The sequence below is a fragment of the Pinus tabuliformis genome, chromosome Q, assembly GCF_031772625.1.
Source record: "Pinus tabuliformis cultivar Carrire ecotype Pingquan chromosome Q, CPIR1, whole genome shotgun sequence".
NCBI lineage: Eukaryota > Viridiplantae > Streptophyta > Pinopsida > Pinales > Pinaceae > Pinus > Pinus tabuliformis.
The window spans coordinates 1367897407-1367918979 of NC_142296.1; positions in this window are offsets into that span (position 1 = coordinate 1367897407).

The window sequence follows — 21573 nt, forward strand, 5'->3', positions numbered from 1 at the left end:
AACTGGCAGTCTAGAACGACCAAGAAATCCAGGCAGAAAACCACAAGAAAAGCAAAAGCAATGTTCCAACAACAAACACTAAACCACGAACAAACATTCGCACCAGCACCTGCATACTAGACGATGCACGCAGGTCCACAAACCCTATCAATCGAACAAACGCTTGCAACAACACATGAATATAGGATGAAGCACACAAGTTCTGGGGCTATCCCCCGCCATCTTCGGCGGGGGGCTTCGCCCAACAACCGGCCCCGAGCAGAAAGACAAAGGGAAAATGGAACATCGCAACAATGACCCCAAACAAATTGAGGAAATGGTGCAGAGTGAAAGTTTTATGGGATGACATGATGCCCAACACATGGAGCTCCATGGTGGACAGGTGTCATACCAGCTTCATGCGACTGATCACGTGGTTTTCTGACATGGAAGGGAGGGCGCACAGGTAATGGCGACCCTCCCCTATTAAATATTAATATATAGGTATAATAGATTTATATTCTAAGCATTTAAAGTGAATTTTGATAGAATAAATATTAAATATTTATTTTATTATAAAAAAATCAATTTACTTCTTTAATGTATGGGCATAAAATTTGATTTTGAAGATTTAAAAAATTTGTTATAAATAAATGTATAAAATATGATATAATATATAAGTGAAAAAATATTTATGAAAATGTAAAATTTGAATAAAAATAATGGTTTTTAAATTTATAAAATTGTTTTTTAATTATTAAGTTATTTAAATTTTTATAATGATAAATTAGTGAAATAAAATAGTTTTTAATATAATTAAATAGGTATTTGGATGGTTATATATTACTTTTTACTTACTTTTAAGTTAGAAATAACTTATACATGTATGGTTGTGATGTATCTTCATTAAATAAGTAAATAAATATGAATATGAACCATAATCCAAATATATATTATATAAATATTATATTTATAGAATAAGAGATTATAGACATTTTATAATTATATTTAATTATAATTTTTTATAGTCAATTATATTTATTAGTGGATATTATGTCAAAGGTTATTGGTCAATGAATAGAGTGAGATTAACTATGGATAATTATGTATAACCATAGCTAATCATTGTGATTGAGTTAGGGGTTATGGGATAGTAGTATTGACCATTGACATAAGAGGGTTATATCTAATTAAGGAAATTTATAGTAAATTATGGATGTACTATATTTGATAATATTTGTTAGTGTCCATGATGTGATGGGTTAATAGTTGATTAATAGTAAATCATAATTATGGAACCTATGGTTAACCACAGTCAATCATTGTTGAGTTAGGAACTTCATGAATTATATATAACCATAGCCAACCGTTGCGATTGGGTTAGGCGTTATGAGCGAGTATTATTGACCAGTGACATAAGAGATATATATTTAACTAAGGACACTTATAGTCAACTATGGATGTACTATATTTAATAATATTTGTTAGTTTCCATTATGTGATGGGTTAATAGTTGATTAATGGTAAATCATCAACTATGGAAACCTATGGTTAACCATAGTCAATCATTGTTATTGATTTAAGAACTTCATGAGGTAGAAACATTTAACCATTGACATAATAAGGTTACATTCAACCATTTTAATCAAGGTGAAGCATATATTTTTTTTGCCACTATGTTAGTATTAATGGTTAATTAATAGGGTAGCATCAACCAAGGACAACTAGCATTATTAATTTAGGGATCAAGGGATTACTAGGCTAGTAGCATCAACCACTCACATGTTAATATTGGCAAGTCATACTCAACCATATTTACTAGTGGGAATTCATTAGAAGTCAAGGGTCTTGGGTAAAGTCAACAATTGATAATCATATTCAACATATGTCAACCAAGATCAAACATGATAAACCATCACTACTTGCATGAGAGTTAGGGGATTAATTGGTTAGCAACATCAACCTTTAAGATTCTAATACTATATTCAATAATAGACATATATAGTTAACCACGCTCAACCATATGCAATTATAATTGTTAGACAATATTTTATGTATAAAATTAATGGTTGATTAGTGTGATAACATCAACTATAAACAATCATAGTAAATCAAATCTATTACATCAAATAAGTGATACTAATGTCAATGTAATTATAGACTTAATAAAAAATGTAAGTACACCAATATTCACATTGATTAGATGTAAGGTAACCAATTTACTTTAATTATACATAAGAGAACCAATTTCAAAGGGATATTAGGGTAAAAATATTTTTTGGGTGCTAGTTTTGTAATGATTGTATTATCTTATTACTTGTTAGGTCTGGTCTATCGCATTGTAAAGGTGTTCTTCATTGCAGAGATTTTGAATTAGAAATTAAAATCCCCAATTGTTGATTCAAATATACATTGGGAAATCTAAGTGATTTTGCTAGAGTTTGTAAATAGTATTTTGTTATATTTAAAAGTTGAAATCATTGCACTTTGTTATTGAATTTGAACTTACAAATTGTTTGATAAATCACTCTAATGTTAATTAAGAAAAAACATTAAAACTTTATTGCATGTTCATCTTACTTACTAACTAAAAATATTCATATTTAGAAGCTAAATCCCTACACTTATAGAAATTTTGATTATAATATTTTTTTTATTTTCCCATTTTAACTATATATATGAAAAAAATCAACATTATTTTTATTTCATATATAATTATTCATTTTATCTTTTAAAAACAAATAAAATATATATAAATATTAATATAAATAAATAAAGATAATAATAATCTAACAAATAATTAAAATTATATTTATTAACAATACTACTACTCCACATAGATACTATTACTCCACACAGACATGATCAAAATTCTTCCAATATATTTAAATTTATTTACAAATAAAAAATTTATAAAATATCAAAATTCTCCCATCAAACCTCTCCATATAAAGTCCACACTTTCGAAACTTATTTAATAACATTGGTCTTTTCATTATGATGATATGTTAATGTTTTTTAAAAATTAAATAGCTTTATATTATATTTAATTTTTTTATTTATATGATTTTTTTTTAATATATAAAATTGTGTTGAGCCTCACTTTAAAATTTAATATGAGAGATGTTGTTTTGTAATATTACATTTTAAAATAATAATTATTGAATAAATTAAAAAATATTAATAACCAAAAAAATTATGTGAACCATAAATAAAATATTTTAATTTTCATCTTAATTTTACATCAACTTTATATATAGAGAAATTAATTAAAAAATAAATAAATAAATAAAAATTAATATAAGAAAAATACATTATTTCTTAAATAATATAATTTATATCATTAATTAAAATAAAAAATAAATAAATAAAAATTAATATAAGAGAAATACATTATTTCTTAAATAATATAATTTATATCAACTTTATATAGAGAAAAATAAATTAATTTAAATCAAAATTTTCTTATATCTTTATTTTGGATTGTGAAATAGATGTGTAAATCATTTCATTTTTAATATAGAATTGATATATAACATTTAAAATTTATTAATAATATTTTTTTAATAAAAATCATAAATCAAATACTTAAATATTAACCTTAAAAGATTCTAACATCGTATATATAAAAAGAGTTCATATGAAGTTGGCATGTGATATTTAAAAAAAATATTAAAAACAAAAATAAAAAGAGATGTTATAATGTATGGATATATGTTTTTTTCTTTGGAATATGAGAGAGCACGTGTTAAAAATTTAATGTGGGAATGTGAATTATAAATAAAAAAATTCAATGGCAATAGTGTATATATTATATAAAACAAGTGAAAATATAAAAAAAATTGTAGTGAAAACATTTTATTAATGTTGGTTATGATGGATCCTCAAGAATAGAATCAAAGTTATTCACATCACACCATGAAATTTATTAGTGTGTTGCTCAAAATGATCCTCAAATTTTGCAGCCAAAAAGAGGTTTACAACTTTGATCCCATTAACTCGTGGTAAATTTATAATTAAGATGTATCTATATTATCCATATTAATATTCATGTTATATTTTCCACTTTATATAATAAAAAATATGTATATATACAAAACAATAATAATAACAATAAAACAAAAAAACAAATTACTCACTTAAGAACCAAAATGCAGATAAATATCTCTTCACTCATGGGCTTTTAAGTAACATGAATTTTAAGCATGTAGTATGGCTTCTTTCGGAAGAGATGGTATCTCAAAATGACCATATATCTAGAGTTAACTATAGATCTATAAAAAGCCTAGAGGAATCAAATCTCTTATAATCTTTCCTCAAATTTTGCAGTCAAAAAGAGGTTTACAACTTTGATCCCATTAACTCTTGGTAAATTTATAATTAAGATGTATCTATATTATCCATATTAATATTCATATTATATTTTCCACTTTATATAATAAAAAATGTGTATATATACAAAACAATAATAATAAAATAAAAAAATAAAAATAAAAAAACAAACTACTCACTTAAGAACCAAAATGCAGATAAATATCTCTTTACTCATGGGCTTTTAAGTAACATGAATTTTAAGCATGTAGTATGGCTTATTACAACAATTCGTCATCCACTCTTAATGGAACACATCAATCGGCAGTCACCGTGATATAAAATTATGGTAAAGTATGTAGTTAAAGATTCAAAAACCTCTAACTAATTATATTAATTAGTTATATAAATTTATATAAAAATATAATATTAATTATTATATTTCTCAATCTAATTATCAATTTCTCCAAATACAAAAATAAATAACTACAATTCCTCAATCCATACAACAAAAAAATAGCCATTAAATATAAATTAAATCAATTGAAAACCAAATAAACTACACTTAACCTATACCGTGCAAACATTACACATATTTAAAGACTAAATAAACTATAGTTAACCTATACCATACAAACTTTACACATATTAAAAGGTTAACGATTAGGCATCATCCGTTTATTCTCAATATTTAGATATGCAATTTATTACTTTAAAAGACTAGAGGGAAGCAAATTAGTTTGGAAAGGTTAATCTAAAAATATGCCTAGGACATTATATGATATATATTTTTCCTAATTTAATTTCATATATATATTTTATTAAAAAATGGTTAATTTTTATTAATCAAGTAGGAAACAGGTTAGCATTTTTACATTCAAATTTAACAATGTTTTTTACATGGTTTTCTAAAACTTCTCAAGCAAGATCTTTCTTATAGACTCAGATTTCATTACTAGATATATAACAACATTCTTCTTGTAGGATCTTCAAAAAACGCCATTGATCTTAACAAAATTGCAAAACATTATATAATTTAAACATTATAAATAGACTACTCACTTCCCTCCTCCTCGTTCGAGTTGTGCCCCTCCATGCCCATGTCATCAACGTCCATTTGTTGAAGCAATTCAACTATGATGTCCTGCCCTGATTCTGTATGTTTCACATTCTGTTCAAAATGAAAAAGTGGATTTGCAGGGTCACCTCCACTCAGTTCCAAGTGTTGCTCCTCGTTTGGATCATTCTATAGTGACCCACCTACAATTACAAACAGAATGTGAATATTAGCATGCATATGATAGCTACATATGCCTGCATCGCATGCACTGCACTAGTATACATGTTAACTATTAGTTCCCTATAATACTAGTGATTACCCCATTACTATTGTCAGTGTAGCCCTTATTGTTACTATTGTGCCCCTATTGTCCCCATATTGTTATTAGTGTGCCCCATAGAAGCTCACTATTGTTATTGTTGTGCCCTTATATTATTATTGTTATGTCGGCTTTGATTATATTGTGACCCCTTAGACTCCTATATAAAAAGGAGGTTTAGTCATTTATATCATCAAAGAATTGTTCATTTGTGTAATGTAAAGGAGGTTTCCCCCTCGAAGAGGCTGATTTCTAAGGCATTGATCTTTCTTTTCTATCTTTTTGTGAGCTAGTTTCATAACATTTGGTATGAGAGCATTTGATTCACAATTTCGCTACTCCAAACAAGTCATCATGGCATTTTCGCTATAATTTTTTTCTGCAACGTTTCAGAAGCTAAAAAAAAACCATTTGAGCCGAGATCATTTTGAACCTCGAGTCTAAGTTTTAGATCTTGTCTCAATATATGTTCGGAGATATGATCTGAGGAAGTTAGGGTTTTTGTAGACTCTCGAATTACATTCCAAACAGCTAATCTTGGGAAAATCGTCATAAATTTCTCTCTGAGCATCAGATTGAAATTTCGTAAGAAGTTACAGAAAGAGGATGAACTATTGTTTTCTGTGTATCGTTTTCATATCCGAAGGTCTAAACAGTGACACATGGCATGTTGTACAAGTTCGCTCTGCTGAAAAATTATACAATCGGGTCATCTTGGGAGATTGGGCATAACTCTTTCTTGGAGAATCCAATTTTGATCATACTAGTGGCATTGGAAATAGGACCGAGAGAGCTACCGCAGGAAGTAATTTCAGACCTTGGAGATACGAGATTATAGAGATAAAACAAATTCAATATCGAGCCTCTACAAAGCGAAAAAAAGGTGTGCAATCTTTTGTTTGAAGTTCAAAGGACACAGTGAAGCATAATTATCATTAATTGATGCCCCGAAGAAATAAAATGGAAACACCTAGTAAGAAACTTGAAATCTCTAGCATGAATCATGAAGAAGAGGAAGAAATGCAACATGATATATCAAAATTATGAGACCAAGTGCAACAAATTTCACTCTCACAAAAGGTAACAAAAATTAATATTGATGGTTTAAAGAAAGGCGTGGAAGCTAAGATGAATGGCGTGGAAGCTAATATGAATGGTGTGCAAGTTAATATGGATGGTATGAAAGACAACATTGAATATTTGAAGAAGTATGGAAGGTTTGACAAATTTGCTACAAGAAAGACTTCCTAATGGTGAAAGGGTAATAGAGAAAACTCATGAAGAGAACAAAATAAATGTTAATCATGATTTCATAGACTCTAATGGTGGATTGAAGACCCACCATGTTCCAAAGGTCGATATGAGGAATTTTGATGGCAAGGATCCTATAATATGGATACTACAAATGGAGAAATATTTCGATCTCCATAATGTGCAAAACACACAAAAGGTACGTATTACAACTTTATATTTGGAACCAAATAATTTTGTATGGTATCGATGGCTTTTCTCTCGTAAACAAATTATCACTTGGGCAATTTTTGTAGAAGAATTGATAGCACATTATTAAGATACAAAAGGCAACACTCTTTTTAGCCAATTGATAAATCTCAAAAAAAGGGTTCAATGAGGGAGTACATTGAGGAATTTCAAAAACTGAATATAAGGATAAAAGATATTCCAGATGAGCATAGGATTGATGTGTTCATAGGGACTTTAAAGGATAACATCAAACATGAGGTTCGCCTGTGGGAACCCGATTCATTGCAGAAGGCATCCAGGTTAGCAAGAAAATGGAAAGCAAAATTATGGCAACAAGGAAGCCTACCATTCACAACTATAAAGATGGAATTGTTGTTTCCACTAGCCTTCCACAACCTACAAGGTTGACAGCCCAACAATTGGAAGAAAAAAGAGTAAAAGGGCTTTGTTACAGTGGTGATAGAAAATACACTAAAGGTCATAAGTGTGCTGAGAAGAAATTATTTTACATAGATTGTGAAGAAGAGGAAGAAAAGGAACAAGAAATGTCAAAACAAGGAACAAACCCTAGAGAAAGAAGAAATGAATCTGACCATATCTTGTAATGCATTGGCCATAATTACCACTCCTCAAACTATCAAGATAGAAGGACATATCAAGAAGAAAAAGGTAATAGTGTTGATTGATTCGGCAAGTACCCATAATTTTATTCATTGTAAGATAGCCAAGGAATTGAATTGCTTACTATATCTAGCACCAGTGTATCAAGTGATGGTGGCAAGTGGAGGAACCATAAATTACTCTAGAAAGTGCCATAATATCAAGCTATCCATGGGAGAATATGTATTGAATAGCCCAATGCTTTCCATTCCAATGGGTGGTGTTGATGTTGTACTAGGAGTCCAATGGCTACAATCCTTGGGTACAATAGCTTTTATTTTCAAGAACTTTTCATGAAATTTTCTTTGGAAGGAAAGGAAGTTGAATTAATGGGTATCACAAGGAAATCAGGAAAGATAATCAGCTCTAATGGAACGAAAAAGTTTCTAAAGAAAGAACAACGAGGTGTAATTGCACAATTGTGTTCGCTAGAGGTTCCCACATTGAAATAATCTATTTCTCTAGATCTCCAAAAATTCATGGACAATAATTCCAAGGTGTTTAAGACTCCCAAAGACATCCCACCTATTCGTGATCATGATCATGCTATTCATTTGATTCCAGGAAGTGTTCCTCCAAATATCAAGCCTTACAGATATCCCTATGCCCAAAAGAGTGAAATTGAAGGTATGGTTGCATAAATGCTATAGGCTAGTATAATTGAACCTAGTCAAAGTTCTTTCTCTGCTCCAGTAGTATTAGTGCGCAAGAAGGATGGGTCATGGTGCATGTGTCTATATTATAAGGAGCTCAACAAGCTCACTATTAAAGATAAATTTCCCATTCCTGTCATTGATGAATTATTGGATGAATTGCATGGATCAATTTACTTCACCAAGTTGGATCTTTGTTCAAGATATCATCAAATCAGAATGAAGACTAAAGACATTCCGAAAAAAACATTTAGAACTCATGAAGGTCATTATGAATTTTCGGTCATGCCTTTTGGCATTCCCAATGCACCTTCTACATTTCAAGGTTTGATGAATTCTATTTTCAAACCCTTCCTTAGAAAAGTTGTGTTAGTATTTTTTGATGATATACTAATCTATAGCAAGTCTCGGAAGGATCATGTTCAACATGTTGACGGGGTGCTCAAACTATTGGAGGAGAAACAATTATATTCAAAATGCTCCAAATGTCTCTTTGGAGTACAAGAGATGGAATATCTGGGTGATATTGTATCTCATGAAGGTGTTAAGGTAGACCCTAGCAAAATTAAAGCCATTAAGGAATGGAAAATCCCCACATCCATAAAGCAACTGCGAGGATTTCTTGGGTTGACATGATATGATTGCAAGTTTGTTAAGAATTATGGGAGAATAACAACACCTCTAATAACATTGTTGAACAAAGATACATTTTCATGGACTCCAGAAGCAACGAAGGCCTTTGAACATCATAAAGAGGCAATATGCCAAGCACCAGTCTTAGCTATGTCGGACTTCACAAAAACCTTTATTGTTGAATGTGATGCCTCGGGAAATGGAATTGGTTCTGTTTTAGTGCAAGAATAAAGACCCATTGCTTTCAAAAGTCATCCAATCAAAGGAAAGTATTTACGCAAAGCTATTTATGAGAAGGAAATGTTGGCAATACTACATGCATTTAAGAAATGGAGACCCTACCTAATGGGAAGACACTTCAAGGTAAAAACAGATCATGATAGTCTTAAATACTTTTTAGAACAAATATTATCTTTAGAAGAGCAGAAAAAATGGGTCACAAAGATGTTGGGTTAGACTTTGAAATCATCTACAAAAAAGGGAAGAAAACTGTTGTGGCAGATGCACTCTCAAGAAAGGATGAGGATGTGGAAGCATTGCTTTGCGCCATTTCTATTATCCAACCAGATTGGATATACGAAGAAAGGGATGAATGGAAGAATGACGAAGAAGTGTGGGCATTCATTCAAAAGTTACAACAAGATCCGAGTACATCTGATACATTTAGCTGGAAAAATGATTCGTTATGGTACAAAGATCTCTTATGCCTGGGTAAGAATTCCCAACTCAAACAAAAGATTCTTATGGAATTGCACACTTCTCCCTTAGGAGGGCACTCAGGATTTTTAAAAACTTACCACAGGTTTAAGAAAGAATTTTTTTGGGATGGCCTTAAATCGGATATTCAAAAGTTTGTGGCGGAGTGTTTGGTTTTCCAACAAAATAAAGTTGAAACAATTAAGACCCCAGGTCTATTATAATATTTATCCATTCCAAGCCAACGTTTGGAGGAGGTTTCAATGGATTTTATCACAGGTTTACCCAAGTCCGAAGGAAAGAGTGTCATCATGGTGGTAGTTGACAAACTTACCAAGTATGCACACTTTTGTGCATTATCTCATCCATTTAAATTCATTACAGTTTCTAATGCATTTATGGAAACAATTCAAAAGATACATGGAAACCCAAAGATTATTGTAAGCGACAGAGATCCCATTTTCATTGGAAATGTTTGGACATAATTATTTTCTTGTCTTAGTACTCAGCTGATTCATAGCTCATCTTATCATCCTCAATTGGATGGGAAAACTGAGATAGTAAGCAAATGTTTGGAAGGATATCTGCGTTGCTTTATCTATGATAAACAGACATAATGGGTGAAATTGTGGCTGAATGGTTGTATAACACTTCCTTCCATACTGCAACAAAAATGACACCAATTATGGCACTTTATGGATATCATCCACCATCCATCACATCATATTTAAGAGAAAATTCTAAGGTTCAAGCAGTGGAAGATCACATTGAGCATCAACAACAAGTTCTCCAACTCTTAAAGGATAACCTCACTTTGGCGCAGAATAGAATGAAACAACAAGAAGATCAACATGGCAAAAAAAGAAGTTTTGATGTAGGTGACTGGGTATTCCTATGACTACAACCATATAAGCAAATGTCCCTCAAGAGAGCTAAGAAGGATAATAAATTATCACCAAAGTATTATGGTCCATACAAGGTGTTGCAAAAGATTGGTACTATGGCATACAAATTAGAGCTTCCTACAGCTTCCCGAGTGCACCTCATTTTCCATGTTTCATGTTTAAACAAGGTTATAGGTGACAAGCTTCCTGTTCAAAAAATATTTCTAGAACTTGAAGAGGAAGGAAAAATCATATTGGAACCTGAAGTAGTCACAAAAACAAGAACTCAACAGCTACGAAATCGATCAATTTTGGAGTATCTGATCAAGTGGAAGAACTTACCCACTGAAGATTCCACATGGGAGGATGAAAATTTTATACCAAAGCATCCATAACTACTCAAGCATTGAGGAAGACACTTTTTTGAAGGAAAGGGGCATGTTAGGTCCCTATAATACTAGTGATTACCCCATTACTATTGTTAGTGTAGTTGTTATTGTTATTATTTTGCTCCTATTGTCCCCGTATTATTATTAGTGTGCCCCATAGAAGCCCATTATTGTTATTGTTGTGCCGTTATATTATTATTGATATGTCGGCTTTGATTATATTGTGACCCCTTAGACTCCTATATATAGAAAGAAGATTTAGACATTTGTATCATTGAAGAATTGTTCATTTGTGTAATGTAAAGGAGGTTTCCCCCTCGAAGAGGCTGATTTCTAAGGCATTGATCTTTCTTTTCTATCTTTTTGTGAGCTGGTTTCATAACATTAACTAATTATGAAAAGTCTAATGAATGAATTATTGAGATACTGAGTAAATACCAAACTCCGAAAAATATGATGTATACGTTAAGATGGGTTACCTACTATGTAAACCACCATTAACATATTATCCTGAATAAAAGTAAATACAAAGTACTATTCAAAATAAAAGATAACAATAATATTATGAGTTATATTAAATAAATACTCACTATAACATAATATTATATAATGATTATGTTATGAAACCAACTCAAAAAAGATAGAATGGATAGATCAACGCCTTAGAATTCAGCCTCTTCGAGGGGGAAACCTCCTTTACATTTCATAAATGAACAATTCTTGGATGATACAAATGACAAAACCTCCTTTCTATATATAGGAGTCTAAGGAGTCACAATATAACCCAGCCGACCTAACAATAATAATATAAAGCCACAAAAAATAACAATAGAGGGATTCTATGGGGCACAATAATAACAATATGGGGACAATAGGGGCACAACAATATTAATAAGGGATACAACTACAATAGTAATGGGGTAATCACTAGTATTATAGGGACCTAACATGCTCCTCTCCTTCAAAAAAGTGTTGTCCTCAAGGCTTGAGTAGTTCTGGATGCTTCTGTATAAAATTTTCATCCTCCCATGTGGAATCTTCAGTAGATAAGTTATTCCACTTGATAAGATACTCCGAAATTGATCGATTTCGTAGCTATCAAGTTCTTGTTTCTGTGACTGTTTCCAGTTCCAATATAATTTTTCCTTCCTCGTCAAGTTCTGGCAATATTGTTTGAACTGGGAACTTGTCGCCTATAACCTTATTTAAACATGAAACATGGAAAATTGGGTGCAATCGAGAAGTTGCGGGAAGCTCCAATTTGTAAGCCATAGTACCAATCTCTTGCAACACCTTGTATGGACCATAATACTTTGGTGATAATTTATTATCCTTATTAGCTTGCTTGAGGGACATTTTCTTATATGGTTGTAGCCGTAGGAATACCCAATCACCTACATCAAAACTTCTTTCACTGCGATGTTGATCTGCCTGCTGTTTCATTCTATTTTGTGCCAACACAAGGTTATCCTTTAAGAGTTGGAGGACTTGTTGTTGATGTTCGATGTGATGTTCTACTACTTGAACCTTAGAATTTTCTCTTAAATATGATGTGATGGATGGTGGCTGATATCCATAAAGTGCCATAAATGGGGTCATTTTTGTTGTTGTATGGAAGGAAGTGTTATACCACCATTCAGCCAGAGGCAACCATTTGACCCATTGTGTCTGTTTATCAGATACAAAGCAATGAAGACATCCTTCCAAACATTTGTTTACTATCTCAGTTTGCCCCTCAGATTGAGGATGATAAGATGAGCTATGAGCTAACTGAGTACCAAGACAAGAAAATAATTTTGTCAAAAAATTTCCAGTGAAAATAGGATCTCTGTCACTTACAATAATCTTTGGGTTTCCATGTAGCTTTTGAATGTTTTCCATAAATGCAGTAGAAACTGTACTGGCTTTAAATGGATGTGATAATGCATAAAAGTGTGCATACTTGGTAAGTCTGTCAACTACCACCATGATGACACTGTTTCCCTCAGACTTGGGTAAACCTGTGATAAAATCCATTGAAACCTCCTCCCAACGTTGGCTTGGAATGGATAAAGGTTGTAATAGACCCGGTGTCTTAATTGTTTCAACTTTATTTTGTTGGCAAACCAAACATTCCACCACAAACTTTTGAATATTTGATTTAAGGCCATCCCAAAAAAATTTCTTCTTAACCCTATGGTAAGTTTTTAAAAATCCTGAGTTCCCTCCTAAGGGAGAAGTGTGCAATTCCATAAGAATATTTTGTTTTAGTTGGGAATTCTTACAGAGGTATAAGCGATCTTTGTACCATAACGAATCATTTTGCCAGCTAAATGTATCAGATGTACTGGAATCTTATTGTAACTTTCGAATAAGTGCCCACACTTCTTCATCATTCTTCCATTCCTCCCTTGCTTCGTTTATCCAATCTGGTTGGATAATAGAAATGGCGCACAACAATGCTTCCACATCCTCATCCTTTCTTGAGAGTGCATCTGCCACCACATTTTGCTTCCCTTTTTTTGTAGATGATTTCAAAGTCATAACCCAACATCTTTGTGACCCACTTTTGTTGCTCTTCAGAGGAATAATCTTTGTTCTAAAAAGTGTTTAAGGCTATCATGATCCGTTTTTACCTTGAAGTGTCTTCCCATTAGGTAGGGTCGCCATTTCTTAAGTGCATGGAGTATTGCCAACATTTCCTTCTCATAAATAGCATTGTGTAAAAACTTTCCCTTGATTGGACGACTTTCAAAAGCAATGGGTCTTTCATTTTGCATTAAAACAACACCAATTCCATTTCTTGAAGAATCACATTCAACAATAAAGGTTTTTGTGAAGTCCGGTGTAGCTAAGACCGGTGCTTGGCACATTGCCTCTTTAAGATGTTCGAAGGCCTTTGTTGCTTCTAGAGTCCATGAAAATGCATCTTTCTTCAATAATGTTGTTAGAGGTGCTGCTATTGTCCTATAATTCTTAACAAACTTCCGATAATACCCTGTCAACCCGAGAAATCCTCGCAGATGCTTTATGGATGTGGGGATTTTCCATTCCTTAATGGCTTTAATTTTGCTAGGGTCTACCTTAACTCCTTCATGAGATAGAATATGACCCAGATATTCAATCTCTTGTACTCCAAAGAAGCATTTGGATCTTTTTGCATATAAGTGTTTCTCCTCCAATAGTTGTAGCACCTTGTCAACATGTTCAACATGATCCTTCCAAGACTTGCTGTAGATTAGTATATCATCAAAAAATACTAACACAAATTTTCTAAGGAAGGGTTTAAAAATGGAATTCATCAAACCTTGAAATGTAGAAGGTGCATTGGTAAGGCCAAAAGGCATGACCAAAAATTCATAATGACCCTTATGAGTTCTAAATGCTGTTTTCGGAATTTCTTCAGTCTTCATTCTGATTTGATGATATCCTGAACGAAGATCCAACTTGATGAAGTAAATTGATCCATGAAATTCATCCAGTAATTCATCAATGATAGGAATGGGAAACTTATCTTTAATAGTGAGCTTGTTAAGTTCCCTATAATCCGGACACATGCGCCATGATCCATCCTTCTTGTGCACCAATACTACTGGAGTAGAGAAAAACTTTGACTAGGTTGAATTATACCCGCCTCTAGCATTTCTGCAGCCATATGTTCAATTTCCCTCTTTTGGGCATAGGGATATCTGTACGGCCTAATGTTTGGAGGAACACTTCGTGGAATCAGATGAATAGCATGATCATGATCACGAATAGGTGGGAGACCTTTGGGAGTCTCAAATACTTTGGAATGATTGTCCAAGACTTTTTGGAGATCTGGAGAAATAGATGATTCCAATATGGAAACATCTAGTGAACATAATTGTGCAACTACACCTCTTTGTTCCTTTTTTAGAAGCTTTGTCATACCATTAGAGTTGATTATCTTTCCGAGTTTCCCTGCAATACCCCTTAATTTTTGGAGATCTAGAGAAATAGATGATTTCAATGTGGGAACCTCTAGCGAACATAATTGTGCAATTACACCTCGTTGTTCTTTCTTTAGAAACTTTTTCATTCCATTAGAGCTTATTATCTTTCCTGATTTCCTTGTGATACCCATTAATTCAACTTCCTTTCCTTCTGAAGAAAATTTCATGAAAAGCTCTTGAAAATTAAAAGCTATTGTACCCAAGGATTGTAGCCATTGGACTCCTATTACAACATCAACACCTCCCATTGGAATGGAAAGCATTGGGCTATTCAATACATATTCTCCCATGGATAGCTTGATATTATGGCACTTTCCAGAGCAATTTATCGTTCCTCCATTTGCAACCATCACTTGACACTCTGGTGCTAGATATAGGAAGCAATTCAATTCTTTTGCTATCTTACAATGAATAAAATTGTGGGTACTTCCTGAATCAATTAACACTATTACCTTTTTCTTCTTGATTTGTCCTTCTATCTTGATGGTTTGAGGAGTGGTAATTCCAGCCAATGCATTACAAGATATGGTCAGATTCATTTCTTCTTTATCTAAGCTTTGTTCCCGGAGTATATCCTCTTCTTTTAACCTTTTTTGTTCCTTTTCTTCTTCCTCTTCACAATCGATGAAGAATAATTTCTTTTCAGCACACTTATGACCTTTAGTGTATTTTCTATCACAACTGTAACAAAACCCTTTTGCTCTTTTTTCTTCCAATTGTTTTGGTGTCAACCTTATAGGTTGTGGAAGACTAGGGGCAAAAATACTTCCATCTTTATAGTTGTGAGTGGTATGCTTCCTGGTTGCCATAATTTTTCTTTCCATTTTTCTTGCTAACCTAAATGCCTTCTCTAATGAATCAGGTTCCCAAAGGCGAACATCATGTTGGATATTATCCTTTAAAGTCCCTATGAACACATCAATCCTATGCTCCTCTGGAATATTTTTTACCCTTATGTTCAATTTTTGGAACTCCTCAATGTGCTCCATTATTGAACCCCTTTGTTTGAGACTTATCAATTGGCTAAAAAAAGTGTTGCTTTTTGTATCCTCATAATGTGTTGTCAATTCTTCTGTAAAAATTGCCCAAGTGATAATTTTTTTACGAGAGTAAAGCCATTGATACCATACAAACTGATTTGGTTCCAAATATAAAGTTGCAATACGTACCTTTTTTGTGTTTTTCACATTATTGAGATCGAAAAATTGCTCCATTTGTAATATCCATGTTGCGGGATCCTTGCCATCAAACTTCCTCATATCGATTTTTGGAATATGGTGGGTCTTTGGTCCAACACTAGAGTCTATGAAATCATGATTAACATTTCTTTTGTTCTCATCATGAGTTTCCTTTACTACCCTTTCACCATTAGTAAGCATTTCTTGTAGAAACTTTGTCAAATTTGTCTTCAAATCTTCCATGCCTGTCTTCAAATCTATCTTCAAATCATCCATCCTAGCTTCCATGCCATTCATCTTAGCATCCACACCCTTTATCTTAGATTCCACGCCATTTATCTTAGCTTCTGTTAGCTTTTGTGAGAGTGACATTTGTTTCACTTGGTCTTGTAATTTTGATATATCATGATGCATTTCTTCCTCTTCTTCATGAGTCATGCTAGGGCTTTCAAGTTGCTTATTATGTGTTTGAATTTTCTTTCCTCGGGGCATCAGTTACCGATAATAATGCTCTACTATGCCCTTTGAATTCTTCAAAATAATTTTTCAAATCAAGCTTAAGAAAAAATTTAAAAAAAATCTACACACCTTTTTTCACTTTGTAGGAGCTCGATATTGCCTCTGATGTATCTCTATAATTTCGGATCATCCAGTTCTAAAACTGTGACCTACAATAGTCCTCTGTGTCCTCTTTCCAATGCCCCCAGTCTGAACCAAATTGGATTCTCCAAGGAAGAGTTATGCCAAATCTCCCACAGTGACCTGATTATAGACTAGTTTAGTAGAGCGAACTTGTACGACGTTCCACGAGTCACTGTTTCAACCTTTTTCTCTAAAAATTATATACAAGAAACTACAATCCGTCCTCTTTTTGTACCTTCTTACGAAATTTAAATCTGATGCTCAGAGAGAAAGTTATGACAATTTTCCCCAGGTCATCTGTTTGGAATGTAATTCAGGAGTCTGCAAAAATACCAACTTCCTCAAATCATATATCCGCAAATATAGCACAAAAAGCTCTAAAATTCAGACCCGAGGTTCATTGCGATTTCTTCTCAAATGGGTTTTTTTTTGAGCTTCTGAAACATCACAGAAAAAAATAAATAAATAAATTATAGCAAAAATGCCACGATCACCTATTTGGAGCAACGAAACCCTAGAATCCAAAGCTCTGATACCAAATGTTATGAAACCAGCTAAAAAAAGATAGAATGGATAGATCAACGCCATAGAATTCAGCCTCTTCGAGGGGGCAACCTCCTTTACATTACATAAATGAACAATTCTTGGATGATACAAATGACAAAACCTCCTTTCTATATATAGGAGTCTAAGGAGTCACAATATAACCCAGCCGACCTAACAATAATAATGTAAAGCCACAAAAATAACAATAGAGGGATTCTATGGGGCACAGTAATAACAATATGGGGACAATAGGGGCACAACAATATTAATAAGGGATACAACTACAATAGTAATGGGGTAATCACTAGTATTATAGGGACCTAACAGATTAAGTACAATAATGAAATTACATATTTTGTATTAATTATAATATAAAGGAATTTAAGGAAATATAATAAATATAACTATGTCAACAAAAAGGAACCAAATAAACATAATTAAATGGACATATATAGCATAACATATGTATATTTAAATATACCATTGTTGGGTGAAAATATTATCGTTTAAATCTGTTGTAGTACTTGCCCAACTATTTAATTTGTCAATCCGAGGTCCGTAGACTTACGAGACACATGCACTATATATGCAGGACTGAAGTGGAACTAATCTAATCTAATCTAAATTACTGAAATCAAATTAATCTAGAAAAGCATTGAAACACTAACTAGGAAAGCAGGAAATTGCATAAGGGGAAAGCAATACAACATGTGAAGAATTGAATGACAAACAACATATGTGAGCTCACAACAATAAAACTATCTCAAATTATATTACAAGAATCAAATTACAAATCATGAAAGCATAACAATAAAAGATGAAAAACTAAGAATTCCTTTCCATTATTCATTATTATCCAAATGAAGAGAGAGCACTCTCTTATATACATGAGGAAGATAACCATCTCATAATTACATATCCAATATTCTCTCAAGCACTCTCAACTAATTTCCCATTATTACAAGATATGATCCCTTTGAATCCTCCACAAATTTCTCAAGCATTTTCAACTACTTTCCCATTATTACAAAATATGATCCCTTTGAATCCTCCACAAATCTCTCACATATCTTGGATAAGACATGCTAACCAAATCCTCCATGATTTTCTCCTTAGGAATAGGCTTGCATAATTATCTCCTTAATATGGTGGAGGAGACATGGATAAGATATGCCAACCAAATCCTCCATGATTTTCTCCTTAGGAATAGGCTTGCATAATTATCTCCTTAATATGGTGGAGGAGATATTTGAGAAGTCTCTTGGAATTAATTCTTCACATATTTCCTACACATCACAAAACTCACATATTCTTGAGATATATATAAAAATAGGTATATTTTCTAATATTTAATCATAAATTCACTTGTAATACAAAAATGAATAAAATGGAAAATAAGAAGGTGAAACCCAAATGTATTTATGAAAATGATATGATAAAAGGTTAATGGGATGATGAAATGTAAGGAATAGTGAAGAAAAAGGTGGATGAAAATATGACATTTCTGAGTCCCAACATCCTCCCCAACTGAACTTGTTGCATGTCCTCATGCAACCATGCATGGGTCTCTTTAAGAACATTTCGCATCTTGAACTTTGGCTTTACATGATGATGTCTTTTAATAATGAATGTTTCCAGGATATGTGAAAGACATGAGTAACAATTTTCTTATGGTTGGTTCTTGTGTGACAACCATGAATACAAAGAATGTTGGTTCTTGTGTTAACAACATTCATTTCGTTTTCTGTTCTCTTTTCTTCAATAATGTAAACACTCACTGGAAATCATAATGTGCATAAGAAAGCCCTTTTGTAATATTAATGAAGCATTTCAATATTGCGTATGAAGCAAAGTGAAACAAAGTATCATTGGAAAATAAACGTTGGTGAATGGTAAATGAGAAAAAAAATGGAGTGATAGTGGTGAAGAAATGGAATCATGGTAGTGAATTTGTAGTGAATATAGTTCTCCCCCCCCCCCCCCCCCCCCCCCCCAACTGAATTGGTTGCATGTCCTCATGCAACTTGACATGGCTCATGAAAGGAAATGTAGCATGGTGAGGGAATTTTCAAAAATATTCAAGTTAGCATATAAGGAATTGCATGATTAAAGATTAGAAAACAACATACCTCTACTTACCCAAGAATGATGAACTATGCAATAGGAATGTAGCTACTACTGCTGCTGGATCAGGAAAATGTGACTGATGTTTTTGTAACTGGATCCTGGGAAATGAAGGAATCTGAACTGTTGATGTTGAATCATGGAAAAGATAAACGCTGAAAGTGGAACTGTGGTACTCTCATAGATCAGAATTCATGCTGCTGTAACTGCTGAGGGAGTCGTGAAAAAGTGTATAGTCTTCACCTGCTACTAAACTTCTTGGTACAATTCTAATCATGTGTAACAATGTGTTGATGTCGAGCATAAAAAGAAATCATTGGATTACCAGCGATTAATGCATGCCGTTAACCAATGCAAGGCAACTCACCATTGATGTCAATGAGTGCCAAGGTACCCGGGTACATCTTGCGAAATGCGAATAAAGGGGTTGACGTCGAGCCATTTGCAAGATCTGACAATCAAGGGACATTGATGTATTCCCATGATTGTCAGCGAGAGAACTTGCCATTGAGGCATGCAAGTCTCAAGGTACCCAAAATGAACTCTAGTCTATTTCCCAGATAAGGTGCTAATGTCGATGGGGCAAGACTTGTTGAAAGGTGGGCCTTAAGGAATCCCACATCAGTCAACGCGATTTTGTACAAAAATATTTGGTAGGACTATAAATGGAAAGAACTCACGGACAAGCAGTGTGGATCAGCATGGCGAGGAAAACAAGGCAATGTAATCATGGAAAGGGAATGAGTTTTATTCAAAAGGAAAAATAGAAGGCAAAAATAAACTGAAAAGGATAAAGGAATGTATGTGATTCAGAAAAACAGGCATGCATGAAGTCGTGAAAGATAAGTTAATGGAAGATGGGCTTCAACACCAAGATGGTCTAGGTGTTTGGAAGGAAATAGGTGAGTAGTCATGACGCAAAAGGATTTTTGTGTAGTGGAAAATGTCATGATATGTGCAATGAAGAATTAGTTCCTTCAAGCGTCCAATGATGCATGTTTCATTGTGATTTCGAAAAATAACTTTTGCATTAGATTGTCTTCACTCTGAAAAACTTAGCACCATTCCTGCATAAAAATTGTCACCTTTGTGTGCCATCTCCATTGATCATTCCTGTATGAAGTGACTCAAAAACAAATTAGCTCATTTTCAAGAATTTATGAAATGTCCATTTCTTTTAATTATGTTTCGAAGTTACACTAATGGTGGATGAAAAGGGTGTCGCATCGTAATGTTGAGCTGATCTTTCTACATAAGCTTCTCTTTGACCTACACAACACCAATCTCATTTATCTTGTTAGTATATGCATCGTAACTTTTGCCCACAAATTCACAAAAAAATCCAACATACTTTTATTTCCCCCAACTAGAAATATTGCATGTCCCCATGCAATGTACTCATTGATTGTGCAATACTTTTTCAAAATGTTTTTATTGGTTTGTAGGAAAATTGAAAACAATTTTTATTTTTAACACCAAACTAACAGAGAAAGGTCTTTTAATTTTTAATTTTTATTTTTTAAATTGAAAACAATTTTTATTTTTAACACCAAACTAATAGAGAAAGGTCTTTTAAATTTATTTATTTATTTATTTATTTATTTATTTATTTTATGTAAAAATCCATACCTCATTTAATGATCAAAAGATTCATCCCTTCATAGCATTCGAGGTACGAATGTACGTTCCTGATTATCCATTGACATTTCTCCATTGTAGTCATTCTTCCACGAAGACACCTGGCCTGCAAACAAGTTTACATTTCAAGAGGTGCTAGAAATAATTTCTGTAGATGTACTCAAGGCGAAAACCCTTTTCTTCATCATAAAACATGATATGGCCGTGCCATTGCCATACGCGGTAGCCAGATTCTGCCTTCTTCGTAGTGGCAACACAGATGTGATGCTCCCCAACCTCGACAGAATTGCAGGAATTGGGCTTCAATTCGTCCCCTTTGCCACTTAACATCATGCGAACGATCTTCTGTTCGAGCTTTGCAATCTTCTTATCTATCTTCGACTTGCGCTCATCTTCGATGACTTTATCGCAAGCATTGGATATCAG